This window comes from Petromyzon marinus, chromosome 48, assembly GCF_048934315.1.
Source record: "Petromyzon marinus isolate PM22_M1 ecotype Great Lakes invasive population chromosome 48, UKy_Petmar_22M1.pri1.0, whole genome shotgun sequence".
Taxonomy (NCBI): Eukaryota; Metazoa; Chordata; class Hyperoartia; order Petromyzontiformes; family Petromyzontidae; genus Petromyzon; species Petromyzon marinus.
In genome coordinates, this window is record NC_133714.1 from 852,501 (window position 1) to 867,703 (window position 15,203).

The following is a 15,203-nucleotide window of genomic DNA, read 5'->3' on the forward strand; positions in this document are numbered from 1 at the left end:
GAAGGTGGAGGAGGCCTTCATTGCTATTGGAGCGGAGGCAACGTGGCCCGAGAGTAGAGCGAGATGAGAGGTAGGAGGCAGGGGTGCAAGACCTTGGGGAATAAAAAAAAACAGAACAATCATTGTAACCTTATAAGCAAATTGGAGACTTGACGCCGTAGCAGTGGAGAGATCGGAGCACTGGAGTGATGTGATCACGTTTTCGCGTACGGGTGAGGAACCTTGCAGCGGTATTCTGAATCATTCGTAACGTTGACATGCGGGGAATTGGGGGAGCGGAGAAGAGTGAGTTGCAGTGGTCCAGGCGACAGGGATTGAAGGCGGAGTGAGGGATTCGGGTCTCAGCGGCCAATGGAGCCAGACAATTCCGTGTGTGTGGGCGGTGTCTCGCAGGTGCACATCGGAGTTTCTTACAGATGTGGGAGATGAATGAACGTTCAGGATCTGAAATAACCCCAAAGGTTGTTGTGGTACCTGCCAATGGAATGAGAAACGCGACAACTTAGACGCTTTAGCAGACGAGGGTTTTTACTTAAAAGTTCCACAATTGAGGAAATACTGAACATTTAAATAAGTGAAGTCGTTGATTCAAGAGACATTTCTGGACTCACGAAGGTGTACTTTATTTATTTATTTAGCATCCAAGTGGCGGCGGCCACAAGCAGTACATCTCGAGTGAGCGAAGGCAGGACATGCATGCTTGGTCTCCCTCGGCGTCTTGCGAATGCACGACGGATGGTCAGCTGTGGATTATAAAAGGCAGAAAATCCAGGGGAAGCTGTCAGGACCCCCTAGAGAGGGTTAAAGCCTGTGCATGAAATGCGTGGTGGTGGTGGTGGCAATGATTATAAAAATATATGATTATTTTACACTCTTGACAAACAGCTTACAGTACATATTTTGCTGACAGTTGGTCTTATGACCAATACAAGCGGCTGAAATTTTGAGAAAATGGCCTTTCTTAAGACGGGAGAGGACAATCTCGTGTTTTTTTTTTCCCACCCCAGGGTAAAACAAGTTTAATGTCCAACTCCGATGTGATCTCTGCACCCTCGTTCTCTCTGCTTTTGAAGAGGAACAATTGCAGGAAAACATCGCTGGAGACACGTTTATTGTTAACGGCATTGTCTCTATTTGTATAATTATTTGGCATCACAATTGTATGTATTTTGTTTTCATCTGGTAGCTTGAAGCATGTTCTACAATAATGCAAATTTTCACGTGTGTTTATATCGCGTCATTTATGGCAATCGTGCCTCAAACGGTGTGGGAGTCGTTAGGCGTGGGGAAACAACAGAGAAGCAGGAGTGGAAGCAGACGGAACCGGCACGACACAACAATGACACAAACACGACACAACAATGACACAAACACGACACAACAATGACACAAACACGACACAACAATGGCACAAACACGACACAACAATGACACAAACACGACACAACAATGGCACAAACACGACACAACAATGACACAAACACGACACAACAATGACACAAACACGACACAACAATGAAACAAACACGACACAACAATGACACAATCACGACACAACAATTACACAAGCACGACACAACAATGACACAAACACGACACAACAATGATACAAACACGACACAACAATGATACAAACACGACACAACAATGGCACAAACACGACACAACAATGACACAAACACGACACAACAATGGCAAAAACACGACACAACAATGACACAAACACGACACAACAATGACACAAACACGACACAACAATGGCACAAACACGACACAACAATGACACAAACACGACACAACAATGACACAAACACGACACAACAATGGCACAAACACGACACAACAATGACACAAACACGACACAACAATGACACAAACACGACACAACAATGACACAAACACGACACAACAATGACACGTGCACGACACAACAATGACACAAACACGACACAACAATGGCACAAACACGACACAACAATGACACAAACACGACACAACAATGACACAAACACGACACAATAATGACACAAACACGACACAACAATGGCACAAACACGACACAACAATGACACAAACACGACACAACAATGACACAAACACGACACAACAATGACACAAACACGACACAACAATGACACGTGCACGACACAACAATGACACAAACACGACACAACAATGACACGTGCACGACACAACAATGACACAAACACGACACAACAATGACACAAACACGACACAACAATGACACGTGCACGACACAACAATGACACAAACACGACACAACAATGACACAAACACGACACAACAATGACACGTGCACGACACAACAATGACACAAACACGACACAACAATGACACAAACACGACACAATAATGACACGTGCACGACACAACAATGACACAAACACGACACAACAATGACACAAACACGACACAACAATGACACAAAACGACACAACAATGACACGTGCACGACAAAACAATGACACAAACAACACAACAATGACACAAACACGACACAACAATGACACAAACACGACACAACAATGACACGTGCACGACACAACAATGACACAAACACGACACAACAATGACACAAACACGACACAACAATGACACAAACACGACACAACAATGACACAAACACGACACAACAATGACACAAACACGACACAACAATGACACGTGCACGACACAACAATGACACAAACACCATACAACAATGACACAAACACGACACAACAATGACACGTGCACTACACAACAATGACACAAACACGACACAACAATGACACAAACACGACACAACAATGACACAAACACGACACAACAATGACACAAACACGACACAACAATGACAGAAACACGACACAACAATGACACAAACACGACACAACAATAACACAAACACGACACAACAATGACACAAACACGACACAACAATGACACAAACACGACACAACAATGACACAAACACGACACAACAATGACACAAACACGACACAACAATGACACGTGCACGACATAACAATGACACAACAATGACACAAACACGACACAACAATGACACAAACACGACACAACAATGACACAAACACGACACAACAATGACACAAGTACGACACAACAATGACACAAACACGACACAACAATGACACAAACACGACACAACAATGACACAAACACGCCACAACAATGACACAAACACGACACAACAATGACACGTGCACGACACAACAATGACACAAACACGACACAACAATGACACAAACACGACACAATAATGACATGTGCACGACACAACAATGACACAAACACGACACAACAATGACACAAACACGACACAACAATGACACGTGCACGACACAACAATGACACAAACACGACACAACAATGACACAAACACGACACAACAATGACACAAACACGACACAACAATGACACAAACACGACACAACAATGACACAAACACGACACAACAATGACACAATCACGACACAACAATGACACAAACACGACACAACAATGACACGTGCACGACACAACAATGACACAAACACGACACAACAATGACACAAACACGACACAACAATGGCACAAACACGACACAACAATGACACAAACACGACACAACAATGACACAAACACGACACAACAATGACACGTGCACTACACAACAATGACACAAACACGACACAACAATGACACAAGCACGACACAACAATGGCACGTGCACGACACAACAATGACACAAACACGACACAACAATGACACGTGCACTACACAACAATGACACAAACACGACACAACAATGACACAAGCACGACACAACAATGGCACGTGCACGACAAAACAATGACACAAACACGACACAACAATGACACAAACACGACACAACAATAACACAAACACCACACAACAATGACACGTGCACGACACAACAATGACACAAACACGACACAACAATGACACGTGCACGACACAACAATGACACAAACACGACACAACAATGACACAAACACGACACAACAATGACACAAACACGACACAACAATGACACAAATACGACACAACAATGACACAAACACGACACAACAATGACACAATCACGACACAACAATGACACAAACACGACACAACAATGACACGTGCACGACACAACAATGACACAAACACGACACAACAATGACACAAACACGACACAACAATGACACAAACACGACACAACAATGGCACAAACACGACACAACAATGACACAAACACGACACAACAATGACACAAACACGACACAACAATGACACGTGCACTACACAACAATGACACAAACACGACACAACAATGACACAAGCACGACACAACAATGGCACGTGCACGACACAACAATGACACAAACACGACACAACAATGACACGTGCACTGCACAACAATGACACAAACACGACACAACAATGACACAAGCACGACACAACAATGGCACGTGCACGACAAAACAATGACACAAACACGACACAACAATGACACAAACACGACACAACAATGACACAAACACGACACAACAATGACACGTGCACGACACAACAATGACACAAACACGACACAACAATGACACAAACACGACACAACAATGACACAAACACGACACAACAATGACACAAACACGACACAACAATGACACGTGCACTACACAACAATGACACAAACACGACACAACAATGACACAAGCACGACACAACAATGGCACGTGCACGACACAACAATGACACAAACACGACACAACAATGACACAAACACGACACAACAATGACACAAACACGACACAACAATGACACGTGCACGACACAACAATGACACAAACACGACACAACAATGACACAAACACGACACAACAATGACACAAACACGACACAACAATGACACAAACACGACACAACAATGACACAAACACGACACAACAATGACACAAACACGACACAACAATGACACGTGCACGACACAACAATGACACAAACACGACACAACAATGACACAAACACGACACAACAATGACACGTGCACGACACACCAATGACACAAACACGACACAACAATGACACAAACACGACACAACAATGACACGTGCACGACACAACAATGACACAAACACGACACAACAATGACACAAACACGACACAACAATGACACAAAACGACACAACAATGACACGTGCACGACACAACAATGACACAAACAACACAACAATGACACAAACACGACACAACAATGACACAAACACGACACAACAATGACACGTGCACGACACAACAATGACACAAACACGACACAACAATGACACAAACACGACACAACAATGACACGTGCACGACACAACAATGACACAAACACGACACAACAATGACACAAACACGACACAACAATGACACAAACACGACACAACAATGACACAAACACGACACAACAATGACACAAACACGACACAACAATGACACAAACACGACACAACAATGACACAAACACGACACAACAATGACACGTGCACGACACAACAATGACACAAACACGACACAACAATGACACAAACACGACACAACAATGACACAAACGCGACACAACAATGACACAAACACGACACAACAATGACACAAACACGACACAACAATGACACAAACACGACACAACAATGACACAAACACGACACAACAATGACACGTGCACGACACAACAATGACACAAACACGACACAACAATGACACAAACACGACACAACAATGACACAAACGCGACACAACAATGACACAAACACGACACAACAATGACACAAACACGACACAACAATGACACAAACACGACACAACAATGACACAAACACGACCAACAATGACACAAACACGACACAACAATGACACGTGCACGACACAACAATGACACAAACACGACACAACAATGACACGTGCACGACACAACAATGACACAAACACGACACAACAATGACACAAACACGACACAACAATGACACAAACACGACACAACAATGACACAAACACGACACAACAATGACACAAACACGACACAACAATGACACAAACACGACACAACAATGACACAAACACGACACAACAACGACACAAAAACGACACAACAATGGCACGTGCCCGACACAACAATGACACAAACACGACACAACAATGGCACGTGCTCTCTGACCCTATAGCCACTGAGTTTTTGGAGCACACAACCGCGTGGGGAGAGTGGGGGCGAGGTGAAACTCAATTTGTGCAGGTGATTGTTCAACAACAACAACCACAACAACGCCCACCACGGAAGGTGCCACCGTCGGTGATTGTGAGCTGTCGCACACAGCACATCGAAGTGTTCTGGACATTGCACATGACTCTCGCCGAGGCTGGGGAGGTTTTTTTTGTTTGCCTGACAGCGGAAGAACGCACGGGCTCCCTTCCCGCTCACCACGAGCTGAGCGAGGGAGAGGAGCGGGGAGCGTGCAGGAGATGGAGGGAGTAGTGGGGGGGTGTGGGAGAGAGAGAGGTGGAGGGGAGCGTGCAGGAGATGGAGGTGGGGGGTGGAGGGAGGAGCAGTGGGGAGGGCCCGAGAGGGAGAGAGGGGAGGGGGGTGACGATGTCTTTGAAGTCAACAGTTGCCTTACGCTTGACGCCAGAGTGCATTAAGCTTGAACACTCGCGGCTGCTGCTGCTGCTGCTGTGCGGGGGTGGTGGTGGCGGCTCGGGGTGCCTCTGAAGCCCCATCCCTCCTGCTCGGGTGGCCCTCGCTTGTTGGGCCGAGGCTGCAGCCCGGCGCGTCGGGGGACAGCGGTGGCGGGTGAGCAGGTAACGGACTGGCAGCGGGCATCCACGACGTTTGGGTTGGCAGCCGCCGATGATTCTGAGTGAGTGGCCGTGGGGTTGCGGGCGAGAGTTTGAGATGGTGAGCGGTGGGAGGGCAGTCGCTGTGATGTGTGGAGCGAAACGGCGCGCGGGATTGTTGAGTAACTGGGAGAAAAGCGGGGATTGGGCGACAGGAGGGGAATGGCGCTCCGCGTGCGAACGAGGAGAAGCGTGGGAAATAGAAACGCGCTCTCGAGAGAGGGCGAAGGGGGCGACGTGCTGGGATTGTAGGAGGCGTGGCGGATGAGCGTGGGCAATAAGTGGTTGGGGTGCACGTGGAGCAAGCGGTGAATGTCTGGCGGGTGTGGGGGGAATGAGTGGAGGGACTCAGGAGTGATGGGGCGGGGGGTGAAGTTGGCGATGTGGACATTCGGCGCAGTGGATGATGTGAATTAGTGGTGTCAGTAATGAGTGAGTCTCAGGTGAATGAGTCTCAGGTGAGTGAGTCTCAGGTGAGTGAGTCTCAGGTGAGTCTCAGGTGAGTGAGTCTCAGGTGAGTGGTCCCAGGTGAGTCCCAGGTGAGTGAGTCTCAGGTGAGTGAGTCTCAGGTGAGTCCCAGGTGAGTCTCAGGTGAGTGAGTCTCAGGTGTGTGAGTCCCAGGTGTGTGAGTCCCAGGTGAGTCTCAGGTGAGTGAGTCCCAGGTGAGTGAGTCCCAGGTGAGTTTCAGGTGAGTGAGTCTCAAGTGTGTGAGTCCCAGGTGTGTGAGTCCCAGGTGAGTCTCAGGTGAGTGAGTCTCAGGTGTGTGAGTCCCAGGTGAGTGAGTCCCAGGTGAGTCTCAGGTGAGTGAGTCTCAGGTGAGTGAGTCTCATGTGAGTCTCAGGTGAGTGAGTCTCAGGTGTGTGAGTCTCAGGTGACTCACAGGTGTGTGAGTCTCAGGTGAGTCTCAGGTGAGTCTCAGGTGAGTGAGTCTCATGTGAGTCTCAGGTGAGTGAGTCTCAGGTGTGTGAGTCTCAGGTGACTCACAGGTGTGTGAGTCTCAGGTGAGTCTCAGGTGAGTCTCAGGTGAGTGAGTCCCAGGTGACTCACAGGTGAGTGAGTCTCAGGTGAATCTCAGGTTATTGAGTCTCAGGTGAGTCTCAGGTGAGTGAGTCTCAGGTGAGTCTCAGGTGAGTGAGTCTCAGGTGAGTGAGTCTCAGGTGAGTCTCAGGTCAGTCTCAGGTGAGTGAGTCTCAGGTGAGTCTCAGGTGAGTGAGTCTCAGGTGAGTCTCAGGTGAGTCTCAGGTGAGTGAGTCTCAGGTGACTGAGTCTCAGGTGAGTCTCAGGTGAGTGAGTCTCAGGTGAGTCTCAGGTGAGTGAGTCCCAGGTGAGTCTCAGGTGAGTGAGTCTCAGGTGAGTCTCAGGTGAACGAGTACTATGTCCGTGCAGGGCATTAATTCGTGGTGGTTGTGTATAGTAAAGGTGGTGGTGGTGGGGTATAGTAAAGGTGGTGGTGGTGTATAGTAAAGGTGGTGGTGTATAGTAAAGGTGGTGGTGGTGTATAGTAAAGGTGGTGGTGTATAGTAAAGGTGGTGGTGGTGTATAGTAAAGGTGGTGGTGTATAGTAAAGGTGGTGGTGGTGTATAGTAAAGGTGGTGGTGGTGTATAGTAAAGGTGGTGGTGGTGTATAGTGGTGGTGGTGTATAGTAAAGGTGGTGGTGGTGTATAGTAAAGGTGGTGGTGGTGTATAGTGGTGGTGGTGGTGTATAGTAAAGGTGGTGGTGTATAGTAAAGGTGGTGGTGTATAGTAAAGGTGGTGGTGTATAGTAAAGGTGGTGGTGGTGTATAGTGGTGGTGGTGGTGTATAGTAAAGGTGGTGGTGGTGTATAGTAAAGGTGGTGGTGGTGTATAGTGGTGGTGTATAGTGGTGGTGGTGGTGTATAGTAAAGGTGGTGGTGGTGTATAGTAAAGGTGGTGGTGTATAGTGACGGTGGTGGTGGTGGTGGTGTATCGTGACGGTGGCGTTGTGTGAGTGGTTCGTGATGGTGTGGTCAGTGCGTGCCGCGTTGTCCGTCCAACGCTTCACGGAGTGGTTCGTGATGGTGCGCGGCTGCTGTGAGTCGCGGTCGTGCAGTGAGTGGCGTGGCGCATTCGTGGTCGTGTGAGTGGTGTGGTGAGTGGGGTGGTGAGTGGTGTGGTGAGTGGTGTGTTGAGTGGTGTGGTGAGTGGTGTGTATGTGATGCAGTGAGTGGTGTGTATGTGATGTAGTGAGTGGTATGATGCAGTGAGTGGTGTGATGTATATGTGATGTAGTGAGTGGTGTGATGCAGTGAGTGGTGTGATGTGTGTGATGTAGTGAGTGGTGTGGTGTGTGTGATGTAGAGAGTGGTGTGATGTAGTGAGTGGTGTGATGTGTGTGATGTAGTGAGTGGTGTGATATAGTGAGTGGTGTGATGTAGTGAGTGGTGTGATGTGTGTGATGTAGTGAGTGGTGTGATATAGTGAGTGGTGTGATGTAGTGAGTGGTGTGATGTGTGTGATGTAGTGAGTGGTGTGATGTGTGTGATGTAGTGAGTGGTGTGATGCAGTGAGTGGTGTGATGTGTGTGATGTAGTGAGTGGTATGATGTGTGTGATGTAGTGAGTGGTGTGATGCAGTGAGTGGTGTGATGTGTGTGATGTAGTGAGTGGTGTGATGTGTGTGATGTAGTGAGTGGTGTGATGCAGTGAGTGGTGTGATGTGTGTGATGTAGTGAGTGGTGTGATATAGTGAGTGGTGTGATGTAGTGAGTGGTGTGATGTGTGTGATGTAGTGAGTGGTGTGATGTGTGTGATGTAGTGAGTGGTGTGATGCAGTGAGTGGTGTGATGTGTGTGATGTAGTGAGTGGTATGATGTGTGTGATGTAGTGAGTGGTGTGATGCAGTGAGTGGTGTGATGTGTGTGATGTAGTGAGTGGTGTGATGTGTGTGATGTAGTGAGTGGTGTGATGCAGTGAGTGGTGTGATGTGTGTGATGTAGTGAGTGGTATGATGTGTGTGATGTAGTGAGTGGTGTGATGCACTGAGTGGTGTGATGTGTATGATGTAGTGAGTGGTGTGATGTAGTGAGTGGTGTGATATAGTGAGTGGTGTGATATAGTGAGTGGTGTGATGTGTGTGATGTAGTGAGTGGTGTGATGTGTGTGATGTAGTGAGTGGTGTGATGTAGTGAGTGGTGTGATGTGTGTAATGTAGTGAGTGGTGTGGTGTAGTGACTGGTGTGATGTATATGTGATGTAGTGAGTGGTGTGATGTAGTGAGTGGTGTGATGTAGTGAGTGGTGTGATGTAGTGAGTGGTGTGGTGTAGTGAGTGGTGTGATGTATATGTGATGTAGTGAGTGGTGTGATGTAGTGAGTGGTGTGATGTAGTGAGTGGTGTGGTGTAGTGAGTGGTGTGGTGTTGATGAGTGGTGTGATGTATATGTGATATAGTGAGTGGTGTGATGTAGTGAGTGGTGTGGTGTATATGTGATGTAGTGAGTGGTGTGGTGTGTGTGGTGTAGTGAGTGGTGTGATGCAGTGAGTGGTGTGATATGTGTGGTGTGATGTATATGTGACGTAGTGATTGCTGCATAGCTGATTGGGTGAGTGGTGTGGTGTATTTGCCATTGTCTGAGTGATGTGGTGAATGCTGTCGTATTTATGTGATTGTGTGAGTGTGGTGGTTAAGTGAAGTGGAACATGCGTGCTGGTTTGTTTGAGTGAGTCCCATCTGATGATGAATGGCGAGGTGATGGTGACTGTTGGTGGTGGTGCTGGGGAGCGGTGGTGCAGCGGTTAGCGCTACGCTGTGCTACGAACCCAGCGACCCAGGTTCGATTCCCGCTCACGGCCAACACCGGTGACGATTATCTGAACCGGTCCTGGGCCTCCCCTAGGTCGACTCAGCCTCAAATGAGTACCTGGTGAGATGTGCAAACGGCACCACTGGGGAGACAAAGGCGGCCGGGCGTGGTGTTGGCCACACACCCCCTCGTGTGCCTTACCGGCCTTCATCGGTGCTCGATAACAGCACTTGCCCCTACGGTGTGTTAAGGCTACACGGGGGGTTTTGTCTATTTTTGTTGGTGGCGGTGCTCGCGTGAACAGTGACCGGCAGCCCGAGGCACGGACGAGCGGTGCACGAAGCTCACCAATCAACTCGAACAGAGCCAACCGCGAGCCATTCTTGGACGAGTTTAACTGTGATTTTAACTGTGATTTTAACTGTGATTTTAACTGTGATTTTAACTGTGATTTTAACTGTGATTTGGCTCAGATAGTTCCATAGTTCCATTTATTTTGGTATAGCCCTGTGAGCCATTCGGCTCTTGAATCGGGTGCAACCGCAACAAACAAAAAACAAAAACACGAACAATAAAACATCTTGAAGTGACTACGTGACTGTGAAAACAGAAAATCCATTAAAAAAAACCATCAAAATATTCCTGAAAAAGCACCGTACACCAACGCTGTGTGTAAAAATCCCAGTGGGATGCAAGTCAAACAACAACAACAACCACAAGACAAATTTTGATTTAAAGCTTTCGTGACTGCAGTAATTCAACTAAGATTAAGGCCATCAGTCTAACTCCGTACTACAATAAACAAAAACATGGCCAAACCGAAAAAAAAGTTTTCGAAATCACCAAAATAAAAGCCATAAATGCAATGTAACAGTGATCATAGGGACTGTGACCGAATTTTTAACAATAAACTACATAAATAACATGTAACACCAAACCCTAGAGCCATATTTTAGACCACTGAACAGCAGTGGCAGCTAGGGGTGTACAACTCCTCTAGAGAAGTTTTGATAGAAGATCTTATTGGTAGCGATTCAAGTTGCAGTTTATTGGCAATAGCATTCCAGACCCTGGGGGCATCAATAGCAAAGGTCCTTCCTCCAGTTTGTGTACGGCAATAGGGAATGTGAAGCTGGTAAATGAGCGAAGACCTGAGGTCAAACTTGTTCTTCGAAACAGAGAGGAGATTCAGTAGGTAGTCTGCGGAATTTTTTGTAAGTACATCGTGAATAAATAAGATCTGGTGCACAAGCCGTCGAACATTAAGAGATGTTAAGTTTGACCCAATGTAGAGATCACAGTGGTGAGTCCTATATGGGCAGTTCAATGCAAATCTTAAGGCCGAGTGATAGATGGAATCAAGCTTCTTCAGTACAGTACTTGGGGCTGATTTATACACGATGTCACAGTAGTCAAGTAGAGGCAGTATGGTAGCTTTTATGATGTGGTGGTGCGTCGTTCGTAAGCATCTCGGTTAATAGGGCTTAGTGGACAATCGTGGTTGATTGCCGGTCTGTAAAAGAAATATCAAAGAGGTATAACATTATTCACACGCGAACACATTTTATATCCTCATTTAAATGTTTTTTGAGATAATAATAATAAGTATGTGCCCCTTTGCCGGTTAATGGGTTAATAGAGGCACTAAAACATTCAGCTTAAACAACATGACGTTGAATTTTGATTTAAAGCTTTTGTGACTGCAGTAATTCATATTCTTAGCTCTTTCGGTAAAGTCACGTTGAAGGGAAACAATAAAATATTAAATATATATAAAACAATAAAAATTCTCACGACGTTTCGACGGTTTGTGTTATGGTCGCAACGTCGTGAGAATTTTTATTGTTTTACATATGTATTTTATTATTTTATAGTTTCCCTTCAACGTGACTTTACCGAAAGAGCTAAGAATAACATGACGTTGCTTTACTCTGTGTGCCTATATACTGTTGGTTCGTTGCCAAATAGAACACTCAACCTCGACCGAGAAAATCTGCAGTATATATTTCTTTATTTTCTGCAATAATAAATAGTAATAATAGAGGCACGTCTCTTTTTTCACGACAACAAAAGAACAGATTCCATGAACTCGCAGACCTCGACAAGGGGTTTACCATCTCTGACATTTGAATCAGCTCTCGAGACCTCCTCTGCTTGAACAATGCAGTCAAAGAGGTTGAAATCATTGGGCCAACGTTGGGTCAACGTTGGCTTGTGGTTGAAATCATTGGGCCAACGTTGGGTCAACGTTGGCTTGTGGTTGAAATCGTTGGGCCAACGTTGGCTTGAGGTTGAAATCATTGGGTTAACGTTGGCTAATAATAATAGTAACTGAAGCAAACTACTATATTTTTTTCTAAAAGCCTTAAGCTAGTAATTTATGCTGAAATGAGCATGAAGGCGCTGCTCATTTCCTCTTTACACCACTGAGCCAAGTTTGGAAATTCCACGTTCCTATGGCGGGTTGAGAGAGTGTGTGTATCCATAGGGAAAACCACCGTTGATTTTTTTCCCCACAAATGTGGTTGTCTCTATGTTTTTATTTTATGTATAATCATCGGCCCTGGGAGGGATGATGTGCCTGAATCAACCGCCGTTCAGGATCTGAACCCCGTAACCTTCTGACTGCGAGCCGCCCAGGCCGCTGCGCCGAACCCACCTGGCCAGAGAGGACGATGGCTTCACGCCAAGGCGGCTGCGGGTGAGGCCAGGGGGGTGAAGGCGGCGGCGGCGGCGGGCGCTGAGAGCGGTCGGCACGGCTGCGCTGCTGTGCCGGGAGCCGTGGCAGGCCGCGCCTTCCATTAGAGCGGTTCGATACGTGTGGCGCCAACGACGCTCAACGTGCGTCCGCACAGAGCGGGCCGCGGTGATTTCCCCGTCAACTCGCGGCTCGCTGTGTCTCCCCGCTCTGGCCTGGAGCGTCCAAACTCGAGCGCCAATTTTCTCACCCCGCAGTGGCACAGTTTTTTTTTTTCCCATCTCCGTCGAGCCAGGCGAAAGTGCAATTTGCATCTGAATGGAGGCAATTAGCTGACTGTCCACCTTGGCCTTTGATAATACCGGGATATATTAATGTGGGGCAAAACTATTACGAGATTTTAAAATAGGTTTTGCCAATCTAATTTTCTAAATAAATATAAGAGTATCGTTTTAAAATATCACGGTCATATTTTAGAGTTGCCGCAAAATTGTATGATATCATGTAAAATGTCAGGCATGTGACGATCATCATCCTCACCGCGAAATTGCCAGGCAGCGGACGTCTATGCAGGCGCCTGCCTCTAATCCAGCACTGCGGAGGTAGCGAGGATTGGTGGATCACGGCACAGTCGGTTGTGAAACTCCCTTCCCATCGACGTCGAGGGTAAGCAATAACTCAGATTTGCCAGGAGAAGGCGGTACACAGCAGTACGTAGACTCCATCTGTTCGTTCTGTATGGGATAGAGTGTTTCCCCCTCGTAAGTGTGGGCTGTTTACAGGTGCTCCGGTTATCCCACCTACAGGTAAACACTCGTCGATAACCGATGAAGCACCTTCATATATAGAGGAGCACCGAGCTTCGGCGCGAATTTGCCAACCGGCTTGTGGTTGTTGCTGTTGCTGCCTTTCCGCTCGCCTGTGTATGTGCATGTGTTGAACTCGGCCGTTCGGCTCTCCTGTGTATGTGCATGTGTTGAACTCGGCCGTTCTCCTCTCCTGTGTATGTGCATGTGTTGAACTCAGCCGTTCGGCTCTCCTGTGTATGTGCATGTGTTGAACTCAGCCGTTCTCCTCTCCTGTGTATGTGCATGTGTTGAACTCGGCCGTTCGGCTCTCCTGTGTATGTGCATGTGTTGAACTCGGCCGTTCGGCTCTCCTGTGTATGTGCATGTGTTGAACTCGGCCGTTCGGCTCTCCTGTATATGTGCATGTGTTGAACTCAGCGGTTCTCCTCTCCTGTGTATGTGCATGTGTTGAACTCGGCCGTTCTCCTCTCCTGTGTACGTGCATGTGTTGAACTCATTTTGTGCCGTCTGTAGTCAACGGGGCTTCCCATGAGCACGGTTTGCTACGTACGATGCGAAAGAATGAGAATCCGAATAAGTATTTATAGTGGAGGAATTTGTTGAGGTATGAAGCTCTTTTTTAACAGATATCCACGAGGGGCGGGTAAGAACGTTACAACAACAAACAGTACAAACAAAACGAATCACCAAAACACAAACAACAAAAAATGAAACCATCCCCATCCTGCAAGGCAAAACCCACTGAGGAATTAACTTATTTTTCAAAAGCGACCTGGCCACGAATTATTGCTATGTAAACAATGTGGCCCCATCATTTGGACATTTAAAGCAGCAAATGAATCTGAAACATCTTAATGCATGTTTCTAAATGTGTGTGGAGGGGGGGGAAGCGGAGGACCTGGAGAAAAAATCCACGCGACCACGGGGAGAGAGAGAGACACACAAAATATACAGCAGCAGCAGGCGTCAGGGTCAGAATCGACCACCACCGACCTCCTGCATACCAGGCGAGGTAGTTAACATCTCATAGCCACCGTGACGGTCCGTAAATAAAAAAA

At 46.9% G+C, this 15,203-nt stretch overlaps 1 protein-coding gene and 1 long non-coding RNA gene across 4 annotated transcripts in view; one reads left to right on the plus strand and one right to left on the minus strand.

The window, feature by feature from the left end:
• Window positions 1-595: 595 nt before the first annotated feature.
• Window positions 596-13,545, minus strand: LOC116952683 (uncharacterized). The gene is made up of 3 exons (XR_004404501.2): window positions 13,298-13,545; window positions 6,660-6,895; window positions 596-743 (listed from the first exon to the last, which is right to left on the minus strand). It is a non-coding gene; the product is annotated as an uncharacterized LOC116952683 (long non-coding RNA).
• Window positions 6,701-15,203, plus strand: part of CCKAR (cholecystokinin A receptor) — a 33,342-nt gene continuing 24,839 nt past the window's right edge. For 2 of the 3 annotated variants that reach the window (XM_032972261.2, XM_032972263.2), the window contains exon 1: window positions 6,701-6,840. The gene's annotated coding sequence lies outside the window, so the exon portion shown is untranslated. Of the gene's footprint in view, window positions 6,900-15,203 lie in introns of all 3 variants that reach the window. The other variant, XM_032972262.2, reaches the window with a different exon arrangement.